The sequence below is a fragment of the Urocampus carinirostris genome, chromosome 1 (assembly GCF_059441175.1).
Source record: "Urocampus carinirostris isolate Australia breed hairy pipefish chromosome 1, RoL_Ucar_1.0, whole genome shotgun sequence".
NCBI lineage: Eukaryota > Metazoa > Chordata > Actinopteri > Syngnathiformes > Syngnathidae > Urocampus > Urocampus carinirostris.
Genome location: NC_142349.1, coordinates 68,888,842 through 68,902,538, shown reverse-complemented (window position 1 = coordinate 68,902,538; position 13,697 = coordinate 68,888,842).

Below are 13,697 nucleotides of genomic sequence, written 5' to 3'. Positions count from 1 at the left end.
GCCCCCGGCAATCATCAGTCTAATGACATCTTTTATACGTTTATCAATCTTATATTCTTTTATTGTGAAGTCGTGCTCATGTGCTTGCCCTGAAGAATTCTCGTGCCGGCGTGATGAAGGGGCCTATCGTGGAAGAAGAGCCGGAGCTAGCGAAGTCTTCGGTACCATCCGTAATCATGGTAAATGCGAACTCACGACCAAATAAGATCATCGAGTGCTGGTGGAAAACATCGAAGCGCACAGGGAGCGCAGTTGCTGTGTTTTGCGGAAACGTGGCTCACGTTTAGCATTCCGGACGCTAACGTGTAGCCACCCGGAGCTACCCGGAGCAATCCGGCTTCAACGCCGCTAAACAGAGACACGAAAGCCGGGGGGAATCGGAGAGGAGGCGGACTTGCTAACACGAGGTGGTGTATCCCTGGATTTTCACAAAGAAAAGATTTCCATTTGCCGCAAGGATGTCGAACTTTTGGACTAGCGTGACGTCATCCACTCCGCTACAAGCACCCCTAGGGCATCATGTTCATCTGTTAATAAACAACGGGGTAGACTGCTGGAAGTGTGAATTTCCCTACGGGGATGAATAAAGTATCTATCTATCTATCTATGTGTGTGTGTTCCTTTTCCTGTTTTCACTGACGAATAATAAACCACGCCTACGGAGTGGTGGTTCTGTTCGCCAAGAGATACAGCCGCGTGAGCATGGGCAGCAGCTACCATGAAGTAGTTTTATAACTTCATATCTGTTTTATTTGAGTAATACAGCCACCAAAGAGTTTTTATAATGATTAACTTTGACAGAATGCGGTTGAAGGATCGACCAAGATGGGTGTTTTGAGCCCGAACCCGATACCGATTATTATCAGTAAGAGGAGGTTGATCACCGATATTTGGAGCCGATATTCATTCGCTATGAAAGCTTGAAAAATGGCGTAAGAAATTCTTAATGATGTGAAAAGAATTCAAATTCAAACTTTAATAGCTCTGTGAAACATTTTATATTAAATCTATTTCAATTTCAACACAACTAACACGACTAATGAGTCAATTAAACCAAAAAGTAACGGTGTAGGAAAAAAAAGTGTATACAAACTCGTATAAAAATTAACTTGAAACAAAAAGTGCGTCGAAATTTCAACGGAACCAGATTGACGAACTAATGTTGTGGTAAGAGCTAATCACTCAGCCTTTAGCTTTAGAATACTTTTCATGCTCTCTCGCAATCACAAACACACAAGCTTGATCGGCCATTTGTGAGTGTAAGGTTTTAACATTTATTAGACTGAAATCTGACTCCGAAGACACTTCACGTGTCTTGTCTAAACCCTTACAGTTGGAGCAAATTCAGCCGAGCGACGAGTATAATCCACATATTAATTGATTTAGCCTAATCAAAGAGTTGAACAGATCGGGTCTTTCTGCAGTGGCAATTTACAATCGTGTGGAGAACATGACCAAGCTGCCGATTGGTCGACGCTTTTGCCGATGCAGACTTCCCAATCCTCCTTTAAAGATTGGAAGGAGGGGTGATAGGTCATTGCCCTCCAGACAGAATGGGGCAAGACAGACACTCCAACCCCCCAGATGAGGTGATAAGTCATTGTCATCTGCACAGAATGGAACAAAAGGCACATTCCAACGCAAAACGCGCTTTATGACACCCTTCTGTCAGGGTTCGCACTCAAAGGCTGGAGTCAGATTTAGGACAAGTATATTTGAGTATAAGTAAGATAAAACAGTGTATAAAATGGTATATAACTTCATGAGGCACCTTCTCAAGGTTTCTTATTTCCCTCGTTCTGAAGTTTTGAGTTTTTCCTTGCCCGAGTGTTGGTTTGAGATCAGGGGAGTATGTCACTGTAACCTGTGCAGTCCTTTGAGACATTTTGTTATCAAATAAATGTGACTTGACTCGAGGAACTAATATATCGGTCTTCACCTGAATGTGCTTCCATATGACAATTTAACTACACTTTTAAGAGTATCTCTTAATAATACACGTGCTTTCCTACCACAGAATTTAAAAAATCTCATTACTCTCAGCGGTCTTGATTGGCAGGCATGACGGGACTCAGGAGTAAGCAAGAGCTGCCACCGTTTACCCTGCTCTAGCAATAAACTTCCTGCTTCAGTGCAGCTGGTCCCGGTCGCTTATCCAATCAGAAGGCGAGGGGTGGGTAGTGTCTGAGACAGGGAGGAAGAGAGAGGCTCAGCTGCTTCTGAGCCTAAATAAACGTATCGTCGAATAAATGAGAATGCGTCAATTTCCCAAATATCGGTGCAGATGATCAGCCCACCTGATAATTGGTCGACCTCTAATGCTGTGAGATTTAAAAATCAATATGAAGGGACAAGAACAAAACAATGAAATTGCAGGCACTGGTTCTCACGGCAAAACTGGAAAAGAAAATCCAGGCCTTGGAGATGCAATGCTACAGGAAACTTCTAGGCATCAGCTACTTAGCCCATGTGACAAACGAAACGATGCGCAACACCATCAGAGGGCATATTGGACCCTATGAAGAACCGTGCACAGACGGAAATTTCAGTGGTATGGTCACGTCACAAGACCATCAGGACTGGCCAAGGTAATTCTCCAGGTCACTGTCCAAGTGGAAAGGAGGAGACGAAGGCCGGAAAAAAACTGGCCCGACAACACAAAGGAATGGACTGGTGCCATCTTTGCCACGACCCAAGAACAGGCCAGGAACCGTCAAGAGTGAAGAAGGCTGTCCAGAGTTGCATCCTCATTTGTTCTCCGAGGGATTCGTGATATTTATATTTACATGGGACACAGGCTCTTTTTATTGTTTCATAAATTTGATCAGGCAGCACGGCGGCGCAACGGTTAGCGCTTGTGCGGCACAGTTCATGTCATGGGAATCTGTCGTGGGTTCAAATCCAGCTCCAGATTTCCTGTGCGGAGTTTGTATGTTCTCGAATAGAATGAAAGATACGGTCAGGGATACAGAGGGCACATTTTTCACTTCAGTTTACAGTCAATGTGTCACACAAACATACCGCGTTTTGGCTGTACGTCAGTAGGAATTCTTTTATATGGAAGCTCATTAAACAATTTAGATTCACTGTTGAAACACTTGAGATTATAACCCACAAATCAAAAAGTAAACACCCATAAACGCAAGCCAAGCATATAGGGTGGGAAGAGCTATGCAAACGGTGCACTTCTCTCTGCCCAGTGCTGTCTGCAACGTAGGTAAATACGTCAGTCTTCTCGTTTTCAGTATTTTGTGTCATATTTACAAAAGAACTCTGCTTGCACCATTTTTTGAAACCATTATTCATGTAAAAAGGAAGGTCAAAATGAAGTAATTGCGGGTGGGAGACAATTAAGTGTTATATTTGTGGGTATGGGGCAGCATGGCGGCGTAGTGGTTAGCGCGTGTGCGGCACAGTTCTAAGGTCTTGGGAACCTCATGTGTGGGTTCAAATTCAGCTACCGGACTTACTGTGCGGAGTTTGTATGTTCTCCCCGTGCTTGCGTGGGTTTCCTCCGGGCACTCCGGTTTCCTCCCACGTTCCAAAAACATGCATTTCAGGTGAATTGGCCGGTCCAAATTGTCCCTAGGTGTGAATGAGCGAATGAGTTGTCTGTCCCCGTGTGCCCTGCGATTGGCTGGCAACCAGTTCAGGGTGTCCCCTGCCCACTGCCCGGAGATGACTGGGATGGGCTCCAGCCCCCCCGCGACCCTAATGAGGATAAGCGGTACGGCTAATGAGATGAGATGAGATAAATTTGATAAAATCATCAATCGATACACAGTGAAATAAAATGCGCTAAAAATTTATTTTGTCTTGAGATTGGGTTTGGGGACAGCACGGCAGCGCAGTGTTTAGCGCGTGTGCGGCACAGTTCTGAGGTGCTACCACTTATTTTGGAGAGGACATCGTTGGGCATCGCCCCAAAACATACGCACAGCAGGTATATGGCGAAGAAAGGGAGGAGCCGTTTATTTCGTTCTCAAGTCCGTCTAGGAGACATCAGCTTTTTTATACCCCTGTGTTCAACAGCATCGGCCAGCAGTGACGTGATGTTTTCTCCAACTTGGTGTTTGGCAATCGTCCAGATGTTCTCCATCAAGCCGCAGTGTTTTTTCTCAATGACGACAATTGTTTTTCTCAAACTCGGCTCTCTCAGCAAACCGACCTGCGTTTAATCCACAACAATGAGATCGAACCTTCCTGTGTGGAGTTTTCATGTTCTCCCCGTGCTTGTGTGGGTTTCCTCCGGGCACTCCAGTTTCCTCCCACATTCCAATAAACATGAATGTTAATTGGCCAGTCCAAATTGTCCCTAGTTGTCTGTCTGTGTGCCCTGCGACTGTCTGGCAACCAGTTTATGGTGTGCCCTTTCCACTGCCAGAAGATAGCTGGAATGGGCTCCAGCATCCCCACGACCCTATTGAGGATGAGCGGTGCAGATAATGGATGGATGAATGTATTGGGTTTGGTGGTTTTGCTGAAATTTTGCTGAAAATATCTAGTAAAGAAATCTAATCGCCGGCGACTTTAATCGGGCATGTTTATGGACCGTACTTCCCAAATCCATTTAATACGTGGACTGAGCAACCAGGGGAAAAAACACTGGACTGTGTGTACAGTAAGATCAAATATCTAGTTCAGCAGTCGGCAACCCGCGGCTCCGGAGCCTCATGCGGCTCTTTCATCCTTATAATGCGGCTCTGATTGGCTTGGGAAAATAAATTACTAAAATTTTTTTGGGGTATTTAATTGAAGTGTGTTTTATTTGTGTTAGTTTTTATATTATTTAGTTCTAAATTTGAAGATTATTGTGATCTTGAAATATTAAAATATTAATTAAATTATTCGATATTATTTTTTCGTCGCTCAAAATAGACGTCTGGTATACCCGCTGAAACGCCGTCTATTTTGAGCGACTTTCGACCCCGGCAAAGCCAATGGAGAAATGTAAGAAAAGAAAAATATCTCAAGAAAATAGAACATTCAATGATGCCTGGGCAGATTCATTTGCATTTACCTCGGGCGAGAGTGGCCTACCAGTATGCCTAATTTGTGGAGAGGAAAAAAGCTGTTTCGGAACTGATGCAGAAGGCTGACCGGACGAAAAATCAAGTCAAGAAGTGATTCAGATTCAGATTCAGATCTACTTTATTGTCATTCTAGTACACGTGTATACAGAACGAAATGTCGATACATCTGACCCGCCCAGTTTCCTCGAATGTACAGATATAAGTAAAAGTTGTATTGTATTATGGCTATGTATAGTATTTTACCATAGTGCCGATAGTGCAAGAGGAGTAGCTAACCAGATGTGCAAAATGGGCAGTCAGGTTAACAAGTCAGGTAAACAGTAACATTAACACTGTAACAATAACGCTGTAAGTACAATAGTGCAGAGAGCAATTGTGCAAGGAGTGGCAAGCTATAAAGAACTGCCAGTAGTGCAAAAAGTCAAATTAGCAGCCGTTTAGATTTAGGTTAACTACCAGTATATGTTAGATTGACCATTTAACAGTCTAATGGCCAGGGGGACTAGACTACTGCGGAACCTGGTGGTCCTGCACCGCACACTGCAGTACCTCTTCCCAGAGGCTAGCAGAGTGAACAGTCCATGATGGGGGTGAGAGGGGTCCCCGATAATGTTTTTAGCATGGGATAGGCAGCGCTTCTGGCCAATGTCCTGAATGGAGGGAAGTGTAGTCCCGATTATTTTCTCTGCTGTCCTCGTTACCCTCCTCACACTACCCCAGTCGGTAGCGCTGCAGCCTCCACACCACACAGAGATACAGCTGGTCAGGATACTCTCTATGGTGCCCCTGTAGAATGCGATGAGGGAAGGTCGGGGCAGGTGGGCTCTCCTCATCCTCCGCAGGAAGTACAGGCGTTGCTGTGCCCTCTTAACCAGTGATGCAGTGTTCACGGACCAGGTGAGTTTGTTTGTAATGTGCACCCCTAGGAACTTGATACTGCTGACAACCTCCACAGCCTTGTTGTTGATGCAAAGTGGGGCATGGTTGGGCTGGTTTTTCCTAAGTGGGTGAAGTCTGCAAATTCAACTACGTATGCAAGCTTTGTGGCCGCTCAGGAAATAGGCAGGCATGGGAAACCGTTCACAGATGGAGAATATATGAAAGAATCATTCCTTAAGATTTCAGAACACTGATTTGCGGACTTTAAAAACAAAGACGAAATTCTGCAGAAAATCAGAGAGATGCCTCTCTCTGCGAAGACTGTCAAAGACAGAACCATAAAAATGGCAGAAAATATCACAAAACAGCAAATCAAAGACATCAATTCAGCAGCAGCGTACTCAATCGCCTGTGATGAGTCCAAAGACAAAACGGACATTGAACAAATAGTTGTTTATACAAAGTGTAAAGGTAAGAAAAAGCAATATATACAGTGTTATCTTCATTTTAGATAAGATAAATGGATATAAGGATGACGCCTCATGGCATTTTTCTGCTTTCGTTTGCTACATGGACAATTTAAATTCTGCTTTTTAATTTATTTGAAAGAGACATTCATTGTTATTATTTTTCAAGAATTCAAAATGTTCAAAATGTGTTCATTAAATGAATAAAATGTAATTTTCTCTGTAGCACGTGGATTTCATAAGAAACATGCTGCGGTAAAGTAGTAGAAGTTGTTTTTTTTTTTTCATTTAAGATGTGCGGCTCCCAGTGTTTTCTTTTCCGTGGAAACCGGGTTCAAATGGCTCTTTCGGTGTCAAAGGTTGCCGACCGCTGATCTAGTTGGATCCGGCCATCTCTGTCTGTCCCTCACCCCCTCATACACCCCCCCCCCCCCCCCTCCGGAGGACAGTACAAACATCTTCTTTGTTTTCCTTATATCCTCACTGTAAAATGCGGCCCTGGAGTGCCACGACCAATTTCGTTGTCACAATATATCCCATGTTGTAACAATGACAATAATAATAATAATAATATAATAATTTCCTTTGTATTGTCATTCTTTGTAACAATGTACACAGAACGAAATGTCGATACACCTGACCCGTTGTAGCGAGCCGATGCAGCCGCAGCCAACAGAGGGCGCCGCCATTTTACCAATTAGGTATGACTCGGCCGAGGCGCGAACCAGCGACCTCCCAGTCTCAAAGCGGGCACACTACCATAAGGTATATTCTATTCTATTCTACTGTATTCTATTCTAAATTTTGCTATTATGACTCTTTGGGTCTAAAAGGTTCTCGACCCCTGCTATACAGAATATATACAGTATGAGTTGCCATATTTATATAAAGCTTTTAATCTTTTCTGGCTTCTGTTTTTCTCCCCTTTGGTCCAATATGGCTCTTACCACATTTTGTCTTTCCAACCCCATGTTAAACAGTACAAGCTGTCCTTGAACCGTTGGCACGACATCTTCTCTGTTCATTAGCGTACAAAGATAACCTGTAAAATTCCTTTGGTTGACTCTTGGGAGTTTGTTAATTCAGAGTCGGGTTTGGCACACAAGTTGTCAGGACGTGTTTTCATGTCTCCATTGTTCCCAGTGACAGGTGACAGTCTAAATGAAATGCTGGGCATCACATCTCATAACTGTCATGTAAAACTGAGAAGTTGGATGGTGAAATGTTCATGAGAGATCATTTGGGATGAACAGAAACCAAGAAAAACAGCAAGAAGGAACAGGGTAAAACATTGCAATCTAGGGTTCTTTTATATTGGAATCCCTTAGAGTGGAGAAATGTCCCATCGCTGATGAGCCTTAGCTTGAACCCTGACTTGAGGACCTTCTGCTTTCAACCCAAGGTCTCATTCTCAGCTGCCACCAGTCCTTCCGAGTCTGAGTTTTATAATGAGCACACAAAGGAAAGTGTGAGGCACCTTGCCTCACTTGAGTATGAAACAGGAGCTCACAAATCTATTCATAGTATCCGTTCTTCACAGTGGTTGAAAGTCACTTTCAAGGGGGTGTTGAATTCAGGTGGAGGCTCCTCTGGTGTTGATCTTCTTTGTGTCTTCTCACTCGGTTGGTCTTTGGACTTCGGTGTGCACTTAAGATTCAGGACTTGGAAATCAAAACGAGGATGAGGTCATTTGATTGACCGGAGGATGAAAAAGTGCGGGAATCCTCTCTGTTCTTCTCACTGCAGGTGCATACATTTTGTTTCAATTCCAACCATGTCTGTTCCTCTCAGGAGTCTAGAAGACAATTCAAGAAGACAATATTCCCTTATGGTTTTAAGGTCAGTAGTTGCTGTTTTTTTCCCATCTCGCATGTTTCTGACAACAGTGATTGTATCTGTTCATCTAAACCAAGGGTCAGGAACCTTTTTGACCCAAAGAGCCATAAAAGCAAAAAAATGTTTTTAAAAAAAAATTGAGAGAGCCACATCATATATTTTCAGAGAAAATTGAAAAAAACTGCCAAACACGCTCTCTAGACAAGAGCTAATTCTTCAGCACATTTTATTTCACTGTCATTTGATGATTTAATCGAATGTATGTATGTATTTGTCTTCCACCTTAAGTTAAGAGTGTTGAGGCCATTGTTTTCCATGAAATTTGTCCTTAATAACGGTTTCAAAACAATGTGCATGCAAAGTTCTTTTGTAAAAATGTCACCAATTACTGCAAACCATAAGCATATCGTCATATTCACTTTGGGTGTAGACTGCACTGAGCGAGAGAGAGAGAAGGAAGTGTCTTGCGCTGTGTGCAGGGATCCGCCCACCGTTACAGCTCACCCAATCAAAGTCGTTTGCCAGCGTTTTTATTTTTTGGTTTAAATCAAGGGTGTCAAACTCATTTTAACTCGGGGGCCACACGATAGACCAAACATTCTGTCGGGGGCCGGACTAGTAGATTAAAGAGAAAGAAAAAGAGAGAAAAATAAATAAGAGAAAGAGGGAGAGAAAAGGAGAGAGGGCGGGAAAAGGAAAGAAAAAGAGAGAGAGAGAGAGAGAGAGAAAGAGAGAGACAGAGAGCGTCTGAAACAAAAGATAAAAAGTCGTGCGAGAGGGGGAAAAGAAAGGGAGAGGAAGAAAGAAATCCAAAGAGAAATAGAAAGACAGAAGGCGAAAAAAGAGAAAAGAAAGCGCAAAAGGTATGAAGATAGACAGAGAAAAGGAAAAAAAGAAGATAGAGCAAAAGAGGTTAAAAGACAGAGAGAGAAAGACACAAATAGCAACAAAGTAAGAGAAAAAGAGAGACACGGAGAGTGAAAGAGACAGAGTGGGAGAAAAGGGGTGGGAGAGAGAGAGAGAGAGAGAGAGAGAGAGAGAGAGAGAGAGAGAGAGAGAGAGAGAGAGAGAGAGAGAGAGAGAGAGAGAGAGAGAGAGAGAGGGGAATACAAGTACAGTCTCTTTGAGAGAGGAACCTGGCTTTGGCAACATCAAGACATATTGACATATTTCAACCTGTAGCTTGTTTTTCTCTTGCGCATCTCTGAGTGTTGTCTCGCGGGCCGGATCCAATCCCTTAGCGGGCCTGATTTGGCCCGCGGGCCGCCTGTTTGACACTTGTGGTTTAAATGGTTTCTTATCGAACTTCTGCATTAAGTTGCTTCGGCTTTATATGGACCAAAATCAGGATGCAATCACTTGACTTAGGAACGCCACAGAGAGATGTGCAATAGTTACATTTTATTTCGGAGCCATATGTACTCATGGAAAGAGCCATATATGGCTCCCGAGCCATAGGTTCCCTACCCCTGATCTAAGCCAAGGGTCTCCAACCTTTGTCATAGTGTTATTTTTTGTTACTAATTAGCACGAAAGGGACCCGAGTTTGGGCGGCACGGCGGCGCAGTGGTTAGCGCGCGTGCGGCACAGTTCTGAGGTCGTGGGAACTTCCTGCGTGGGTTCAAATCCAGCTACTGGCCTTACTGTGCGGAGTTTGTATGTTCTCCCCGTGCTTGCGTGGGTTTCCTCCGGGCACTCCGGTTTCCTCCCACATTCCAAAGACATGCATTTCAGGTGAATTGGCCGGTCCAAATTGTCCCTAGGTGTGACTGAGCGAGTGAGTTGTCTGTCCCCGTGTGCCCTGCGATTGGCTGGCAACCAGTTCAGGGTGTCCCCTGCCCACTGCCCGGAGATGGCTGGGATGGGCTCCAGCCCCCCTGCGACCCTAATAAGGATAAGCGGTACAGCTGATGAGAGATGAGATGGGACCCGAGTTTGATATGCATATCTAAACTAATACTGTATGGTATTACTATGTTATTATCTGGTTAATGAGAAAGAGATTTAATGTTTTTGAGATGGCGTGTTTGAGGAGTATGTTAGGAGTGACAAGATTGGATAGATTGAGAAGTGAAATTGTGAGGGATATGGCTAGGATAGATAGATAGATAGATAGATAGATAGATAGATAGATAGATAGATAGATAGATAGATAGATAGATAGATAGATAGATAGATAGATAGATAGATAGATAGATAGATAGATAGATAGATAGATAGATAGATAGATAGATAGATAGATAGATAGATGGATAGAATGTTAAATAGACTCAGTAGTCCCCTCCCAAAACATACTGTACAATCAATATGCCCTAGCACTGGTGAGATATTTTCAGAAAAGGTCTGTGGGCACCTCAATTATCCTTAGGGGGCACCCTAGTGCCCGCCGGCACTGCTTATACCCCTGATCTGAGCACTGTTGAGTTCCCTCTACTGATTGAATGTTGCAATATCAACAAGATTACTGCTTTTGGTCTGATGTAATCCTCATTGAGTGCTAATAGTGGACAAAAAGACATCTTTACATCAGAAAATAAAATAGGAATGCTATATGAGACACTGTCAATTATTTTTACTTTGCAGTAAAATTGTGGGGATGGAGGAGTGTTCACAAATACAAGCGTTTAAAAACATCAATATAACGATAGATAGATAGTCGTGTCCAGCATGGTCACCGTGGCAACCGGCTGACCCCGCCCCCTGGGCAACAGCTGAAGCCGATCGCCTAATTTGTGCGTTTGCTTCTTAAGGGGGGTTTTGCGGGTGCTGGCTCATTGCATTTTCTGTCTTGCATTTTCTGTCTGCATTTCCCGGTCTGTTTTGCTCTGTCCTGTTTTGTTTGATTCGGAGGAAACCGGTGTTTTCATGTTTTGAGTAAAAGCCTGTTTTTGTTCTTTTTGTCCCTGAGTTTTGGACGACTTTTATTTTGCTAAATCAAAGTTTTGATCGTCAACACAGTTGAGTTCTCCCTTCCTGCCTCCTGCCTCCGTTCTGGTCTGGTCCCTCGTGACATAGATAGATAGATAGATAGATAGATAGATAGATAGATAGATAGATTTTACTCCCCCGGTGGAGTTAAAGAGCCTCATGGCATGAGGAAGAAATGATCTCCTCAGTCTGTCCGTGGAACAAGACTGTGACAGCAGTCTGTCGCTGAAGCTGCTCTTACTATGGAGATTTTGGTCACTCAAATCAAGTTGATTTGTTGGGCTCGGGCTAGGCTGTGCGACAATACTCACGGGCGGGTTCGGGTTGGCCTGGATTTTTAAGGCCCGATCTTACCTCCAGTAGCAACCCATTTTTTTGCGAGGCTGAATTGTTGCAGCTGTTGTTAAGTGAGCCCGTAGGTCACGCACGTACTTGACTCACGCAACCGTTAAACCCCGAGAGGTCTACAAGCTTTATCTCCCGGTGCCGTCATGGCATTGTTCTTTTTCCTTTGGCCTTGAGGACAAAGATAACCGTGTGAAATTCTTGTCTGGATTGTTTCTTGTGGGTCGAGAAACACAACCGCTGACAGTTCCAGTGATGGATAAGAGTTAACAGGTGCCAAGCATTTAAAAAATACATCTCGTAGTCTGGATTATCTGCACCGCTTATCCTCAGTAGGGTCGCGGGGGTGCCGGAGCCCATCTCGGCTATCTTCGGGCAGTGGGCGGGGGACACAGAGACAGACAACTCACTCATTTATTCACACTTAGGGATCATTTTGGACCAGTCACTTAACCTGACATTAGAATGTGGGAGGCCCAGAGGAAACAAACGCAAGCACGGGGAGAACATGCAAACTCCACACAGGAAGGTTTGATCCCATGACCTCAAAACTCTGCTGCAGATGTACTAACCACCCAGCTCCCGTGCCGCCCTTAGCTTATTGTCACACATTTTCCACATTTATATGTTCTAGGTCACAGGTGTCAACCAGGCGGCCGCGCGGGCCAGATCAGGCCCGCTAAGGGATTGAATCCGGCCCGTGAGACAACACTCAGAGAAGCGCAGGAGAAAAACAAGCTGCTGGTTGAAATATGTCCACTTGATGTTGCCAAAGCCAGGTGCCTGTCACAAAGACACTGTACTTGTATTTATTCGTCTCTCTCTCTCTCTCTCTCTCTCTCTCTCCACCCCTTTTCTCCCACTCTCTGTGTCTGTCTCTTTCACTCTCTGTGTCTCTCTTTTTCTCTTCCTTTGTTGTTCTTTGTCTTCTTCTCTTTGTGTTTTTTAACCTCTCCGCTCTAACTTCCTTTTTTCCTTTTCTCTCTTTTCTCTTTCTCTCTTCATGCCCTTTGCACTTTCTTTTCTCTTTTCTCTCCTTCGGTCTTTCTATTTCTCTTTGGATTTCTTTCTTCCTCTCCCTTTCTTTTCCCCCTCTCTCAGGACTTTTTTTTTGTTTCCCATGCTCTATCCCTCTCTCTTTTTCTTTCTTTGTCCCGCCCTCTCTTCCTTTCCCTCCCTCTTTCTCTTATTTCTGTATCTCTTTTTCTTTCTCTTAAATCCTCTAGTCCGGCCCCCGACAGAATGTTTGTTTTATCGTGTGGCCCCCGAGTTAAAATGAGTTGGACACCCCTGTTCTAGGCACTAAACTCCGAATATTTGATTGATCCTTGCTAACCTTGCCAAGATTAAAGGATATTTTCTTAAAAATGCCTGTATTTTGTTCGAAAGAATAAAAATTAATTTGCAATGAAAGGAGGTAAGTCTGATCTTCAAATCCACCTGATTTCAGCACGAACAGAGTAATTAAATAATTAACATTAAATATGTACTGATTTCCCATACGCAAACTCGTTTTAACTCGGGGGCCACACGATAGAACAAACATTCTGTCGGGGGCCGGACTAGTGGATTAAAGAGAAAGAAAAATAGAGATGAAGAAAATAAGAGAAAGGGGGAGGGAAAAGAAGAGAGGGCGGGACAAAGAAAGAAAAAGAGAGAGAGGGAGAGAGCGTGAGAAACACAAGATAAAAAGTAGTGAGAGAGGGGGAAAAGACAGGGAGAGGAAGAAAGAAATCCAATGAGAAATAGAAAGACAGAAGGAGAGAAAAGAGAAAAGAAAGCGCGAAGGGGACGAAGAGAGAAAGAGAAAAGAGAGAAAAGGAAAAAAGGAAGTTCGAGCAAAAGGGGAGAGAGAAAGAGACAAAGAGCAACAAAGGAAGAGAAAAAGAGAAACACAGAGAGTGAGGGAGACAGAGGCAGAGTGGGAGAAAAGGGGTGGAAAAGAAAGAGAGAGAGAGAGAGAAATAAATACAAGTACAGTGTCTTTGTGAGAGGCACCTGGCCTTGGCAACATCAAGTTGACATTTTTCATCCTGCAGCTTGTTTTTCTCTAGCGCTTCTCTGAGTGTTGTCTCGCGGGCCGGATTCAATCCCTTAACGGGCCTGATCCGGCCCGCGGGCCGCCTGTTTGACACCTGTGGGCTAGAGCTAGCATGTTTTCTTTATTTTTTTTTTACCAAGAAAATGCTTTTTTGATCAACAAAATTTC